Source organism: Elgaria multicarinata, chromosome 9, assembly GCF_023053635.1.
Source record: "Elgaria multicarinata webbii isolate HBS135686 ecotype San Diego chromosome 9, rElgMul1.1.pri, whole genome shotgun sequence".
Taxonomy (NCBI): Eukaryota; Metazoa; Chordata; class Lepidosauria; order Squamata; family Anguidae; genus Elgaria; species Elgaria multicarinata.
The window spans coordinates 43858991-43865757 of record NC_086179.1 but is presented as its reverse complement, the minus strand read 5'-3'; positions in this window follow the sequence as shown (position 1 = coordinate 43865757).

Here is a 6767-nt window from a genome sequence, read left to right as displayed (position 1 = left end):
TCTTTTACTAATTTTTTTATAAATAGCCTCCAGCTATTATAAATGGTTATTTCCCAACCATTAGGCAGAATGAGATATGCCTCATCTGGAGACATATCTGTAGGAATGTAGAGTGTCGGACAACAGAGCTGTTTGTGCTAGAGCTCTGACCCCAAGTTCCCTTCAGGTGGGGTGGACAGTGCTGTCCTGCTGCCAGTACATGGAATGCAGGGGCAGAGGGGAAATGGCCTGGGATGTCAAGCAGTAAAGAAGCAGCTTAAATGAATGAAATAAATAAATATAGGGCAACTCAAAAACCAATTAAATAAATAAATAAAACATTAACATTATTTTTTAAAAGATTTCACACTATATGAGAAATAGTAAATAAACATATTTATTTATTTATTTTTCTTGATCTGCGGATTTGACCTAAAATACTTTTACACACTTAAATACGTTGTTGTAAGTTCTAAAGGTAACTGCATAATTGTGCTTAAATAAACGAGTCTTTTAGTGCCAGTTAAATTATTTTTATTTTGTTAAAAAATATATTTTAAAAAATGAAAAACAAATCTGGGAGCTGTCTTCATGTCCTCCCCCCCCCCCCTTGGGCTTGGGTTTTTTGTGAAGTTATTTGCAGCACATGATGTCATGGCCAGCACACTCCCAACCAGCCACTTCCGCCTGGAAAAGCTGCAGTATCAGAGAGTTGTTTTACTCTGATGTTTAAGTTAAAGCAGCAGCTTCCAAACACTTGCTCTGCAATGTGCCTCTACATTAAATCCTGGGCTTGCCTGTGACCTGGCTGTGACCTGGGCTGCCCCGTCCCCCATTCACTGCTTTTCCTAGCATTCCTGTCGAGAGATGTTTGTGTGCGTCCTTAGAGCTACATAATTTGATTCTCTGATACTGGAGATCATCAGACTGGGGTAGGGGGGTGGGGATCACATTTCCCTACCATCACATACAGTTGCTCTTATGGGTGCTCTTATGGGAAGCCAGTATTGTAGGTTAGTTACTCCCCATTCATAAAACTGTAGTGACAGGGGGAGCCTGAAGAGGGTAACAGGCCTGGAGGGGGTAATAAGTTCTATTCCCCCCAACTCGGAAATATGTTTTTTCCAGAACTGAAAAGCCAAGTTTTAGAGATGGCTGGCTCCACCATGTAACACTGATGGAGCAGAGCCGATTTTAGCATACAGCAGCCTATGCGGCAGGGTCTTGCTATTTACTGTTTTACTCTGTACAGCACCATGTACACTGATGGTGCTATATAAATAAATAATAATAATAATACACACTCCTCCCATGCTTGAGAAGATGGGGGCCTGCTCAGGTGAATTATTCCTTTCCCATTCACGTAATTATGTCATGTCTACTTGGCCACTTGGTAAGTGTAATCCAAACAGTCTAGGCTGGGGGTGAGCAAGAGGTAAATCTCCAGATGTTATGTATTTTAACACGCCGACCTAATTAGCACACTCTCTGCTGCAAACAACAGTAGAATCATAGGACAGTAGAGTTGGAAGGGGCCTAAAAGGCCATCGACTCCAATCCCCTGCTCAATGCAGGAATCCACCCTACAGCATACTTGACAGATGGTTGTCCAGCTGCCTCTTGAATGCCTCTAGTGTGGGAGAGGCCACAACCTCCCTAGGTAACTGGTTCCATTGTCATACTGCTCTAACAGTCAGGAAGTTTTTCCTGATGTCCAGCCGGAATCTGACTTCCTGTAACTTGAGCCCGTTATTCCGTGTCCTGCACTCTGGAATGATCAAGAAGAGATCCTGGCCCTCCTCTGTGTGATAACCTTTTAAGTATTTGAAAAGTGCTATCATGCCTCCCCTCAATCTTCTCTTCTCCAGGCTAAACATGCCCAGTTGTTTCAGTCTCTCTTCATACAGCTTTGTTTCCAGACCCCTGATCATCCTGGTTGCCCTCTTCTGAACACGCTCCAGCTTGTCTACATCCTTCTTGAATTGTGGAGCCCAGAACTGGATGCAATACTCTAGATGATGCCTAACCAGGGCCGAATAGAGAGGAACCAGTACCTCACGTGATTTGGAAGCTATACTTCTATTAATGCAGCCCAAAATAGCATTTGCCTTTCTTGCAGCCATATCGCACTGTTGGCTCATATTCAGCTTTTGATCTACAACAATTCCAAGATCCTTCTCATTTGTAGTATTCCTGAGCCAAGTATCCCCCATCTTGTAACTGTGCATTTGGTTTCTATTTGCTAAATGTAGAACTTGGCATTTATCCCGATTAAATTTCATTCTGTTGTTTTCAGCCCAGCACTCCAGCCTATCAAGATCATGTATCTTAACCCACGTGCATCATCTTGCTCTACCGGGCCTTTGAAGATTCCTACACTCTCAGCTATCCATCTGGATCACTCTCAGATCCCCTGACTGGCCTTGATGCTTGGTACGACTGACTCCTGTGGACTGAACCCTGGACTTCTTTGACCTTCTCTCTGCTTTATCCTTCCAACAGTACTTGGAATCTTGTATATGACACTAGCCTGGCCTGGTTTCACTCTTTGTGGCTCAGGGGACTATCTGAGCCTTGACTGGGGCACTTGCTGGCCTTGAAACAGAACATAGAGGGATAAGAAAAAGGATACTTCAAAAGGGCATTCTGCCAGGTTTTATGCTGTTTGGGTTAAGGTGACTTTGATAGCAGTAATTGTATTGACCAATGGGCATCAAATCATGTAGACAAGATACTCTAGGAAGAGGATAATCAGTGCTAGTGTTTGGTTTTTAAAATGTCAGCTTTGTCTTGACAAAAGGCACATGAAAAATTAAATCAATTACAGGAGACGAAAGCTTAAGTCCTACAGCTTATCAATATGTGTGTGTGTGTGATAGTGAGTGAGAGAGAGGCATGCATGGATGTAGAAGGAATAATATTGTGGCATTGACCTATTGGTTGAAGCTGTTTTGCAATTGTCATTTTAATTTACTGTAAGAAGCATATGCATTTCCTCTTTGGACCAGAGTAGAACCTATTTTTGTACTTGGAACTTTCTGATCATATATGGCTAGGCAGGGCATGAAAACCACAGTCTGTTTGAATATGCAAAATTATGTGAATTATTTTGCAACATATTTTCTTTCACAGTGACTTTTGTTATATATTTTTACACAGAATTTGGCCTGATTTTACACATATGATAAAATTGGATAATTAATCTTTGCTCAAAAATGATACGTGGGTAAAAAGGATGCTTACTGTAAGTCTGGGTTAGGATGACACTATCACCCATTGAGGGTTAATTAACCCATTGTGCATTATTGTATCATCTGGCAGAAAATTTTAACCCATGGTGGCTTATTTGCCTGCAATAACCTATGGTGATAACCCACAGTCTGCAGTAGGGGTTGTTTAGCCCACTATGGTTATCATGTTATCTGGCAGGCACCATGGGTTAAATTATACACCTAATCAGTTGTGCAGCAATAACAGCTCAGCTCACTACCACACAACTCTCTGTAACTGAAAGTGAAGTTCTATGCCTGAGCACTGCCAAAAAGAAAGAAAGAAAATGCTTTTACTGCCATGGCCCACTTGCTAAAGTGCACAACTGCATATTAGCGAATGGGCGAAAAAGCACCTACCTGACAGCGCTAGATCGCTATGTCGATATAGTGTAAAAAAAGAAACGCAAAAAACCACCCCCACTGTGTGCAAAAGAGTCAGGAATGCCAGATTTTCTCCCAACTATGGGAGTCTGGACACGATGTTTCATCCCAATTCCGGCCAAGCTCCAAGTTTCTGTAGCCTCCTTCCCCTTTCCGGGGTACTTGGGATTTTTTCTCCTTGGTGAGGAGTCATGTGGGGTTTTGTTGTTGGATCAGGTGCCTTGTAGCAAGAGGAGGCAGTATGTGATGTTTGGTCCTGATCCTGCAATCCCCCAAGGCTTTCTAGCTGCAACCCCCTTTTTGGTGCACCCAGGATTTTTGCTCATTTGTGAGTGATCATGCAGGGTTTTGATTGAGTGCATTAGGTGCCTCCTGGTTAGGGGAGACTTTGTATGAACTTTGGTTCCAATCCTACATACTTCCAGTGCTGAATTAACATCTCCCCTATCATTGGGATATTGTGGAAAGTTAAAATAGGCTGATGTGATGTTGTCAATGGGTGAAACGGTGCCACAGCTGCGGGGGGGGACTGCAACAGGACAGGGGGTGGGTGATGACTCAGATTACACACAGTGGTTTAATAAACTACACTTATTGTCAGATTGTGAGTGACAGCAATAGCTTATTTTCAAAATAAGCTACTGTGAGTGGCTTATTAACCCATCATGGCTTAAAGTGACATCCAAACACAGCCAATGTGTCAAATATTTGTAAACCTGCATATAGAATTGATTTCCAGAAGAATTAGAAGAATTGTGTAATCAGAGTATTCTGATATGATTTTGTGAACACAATATTAGTTTAAAAAGTCACTCATGTGTACAATTTCATGCTCGAATTGGCCAAGTTGCAGGACATCTATAATTTGCATCTATTGCTTCATTTTGCTTCAGTTATTATCAAGCAAAACGATTCTACAAAATGAATTTATCTCAAGAAATCTCTCCAATCCTCATTCAACTTAATACTGCACTTTAAGGTTTTTGTTAGAATATACTCTCCTATAATTTTTCTGACAGGAGCTTAGTCTAGATTAACTTAAGTCCCATTGTTTTCAGTGGGTCTGTTCTAAATATGACTAACACCAGATCACACCTAAAGTGTTGAAAGACGGTAGCTGATCAAACCTTCCCAGTGTCAGGCCTCATATGAGTAAAAAATTGAAATAGATACAGTGTACATAGTTTTCCTTAATGTGCTTTCCTTTGACAGGGTAGACTGATAAATACTCAAAGGAACAGCCATCTGGGGCACAATCCCATGCATGTTTAGACAGAAAAAACTCCTTCAACTCTCAGCATTCCCCAGCTAGTCAAGCTGTTTATTAAGTTCCTGACAGAGGGGAGAGGAGGAAGAGGTGGGTTAATTAACACGTTTCATTTGAATATGCCAAGTGTTAAAATGTATACTATGAGTTGAATCCAATGTTAGTCTAACTGAAGTCTTACTCATTTCAGTGGGACTACTCTAAGTAGGATTAACATTGGATAGATCCCTATGAACATCCACAGAGTCTATTTTCAACACAATTTGTGAAGAAAAACTTCTAGCAGATTGTGTTCCACACCTCTTATTTGTACATTCCTGCTTCAAAATGTACAATCTTGCTAACAATGTTGAAATATACAATGTTATTATCCAAGTTTGCATCCAATGGAAGACAATGATCTGCTTTAGGAAAGATACCATTGTTATTTTATTTCCATACATCAGGGGCTTTTTGCTTCTTGCTGAGTATGTAGCATTTTGTTCTGCATTGCTGCCTGCTTATGGGAAACAGGAACTCCATAGAGCAGTTGATTTTCCTACCATATCTACCACAATATTCCTATCTTCTAAAGTGAGCGTTTATATTTAAACTTGTATTATAGGAAAAGAAATGCATGTTAATATTTTTTTGCAAAAAGATGACCTAAATTTGAGTGCTCTCTCTTTAAAGATTTAGGCTGAACACACTTACATGAAAGGAAGTTCTGATAACTTCTATGGGATTTGTCACTTAATTTAAAGTAAACATGGTTAGTGTTGGGCAGTACTGCTACAATCCTAAATCCTATTAAAGCTTCAACCCTATATATGTCTACACATAAATAAGCCCCATTGAATTCAATGGGACTTATTCCTGGTTAAGTGTGTATAACCTAAAATGAATTTACATCTGAGCAATCACATTGTGTAGAATCCAACTAAACTCCAACTTAGAATAGACCCACTGAAATGAACAGGATTTAAGTTAGTCATGAAACTTTAGTTGGATTCTACTCATTGTTCTGCGTATTAGAATATAGTAGAAGCCAAGCAGTTGCTTTGGGAATTCTATCAATATCCTTTTTGTTTTGATTAGAAGATCCAGCAAATGGAAGAGAGTGACATTTGGAACCCCTGTAAAAGTCCGTGCATGAGGCAGGGCAACTGCATGATCAAAGCCTCATCTGGAAGCATCCCTTCATGAATGATCTCAGAGAAATCAGTATATCTCTGCCTAATCTATTTCATAAAGTTGTTTTGAAGGTCAGATTAGATAATCCATGCATGTGCACCACATTGGACCTCTTGGAGGAAGGGCAGGAATTAGATGTGATTATATATATAGATGATATTTAAAAGATACCAACTGTAGTCTAATCTGTCATCTAAACAGTTGGTCAGTAACATTTCTTTCACAATCCCGCAGTCTACGCATTTATCCAACATGAAGTTTAAACTCTTATCCTTCTGTTTATGTAATTTCTAAGATAGAATTGATAGGAAATGGCAGACCAATGAATTCTACAAAAGTAACTCCTGTAAGAAAGTTGTATGAACTTCATTTACAGTAAGTACAAACCATAAATCCATGCCCTCACAAGTGAATGGCAAAACTGTAAAATATTAATAGCACAGTTACACAAGCATTTATGTATGAAGAATACAGTTAACAAAATTCATCATGCAGAAGGAAATTTGCAAAGGGACACTGAGGCCAATAAGACTAAGGTCCCTACTGTTACACATTACCACTAGATCTCTGAAATGATTAGGGCGTGAGATGCATCTTTCAAATGTAAAAGAGAGACAACAATATAGTGTCATCAGATGGAGGGGGGGAGGGAATCACATTTCCCTACTGTCGCTTTTCTGTAGAAGAAAAGAAGG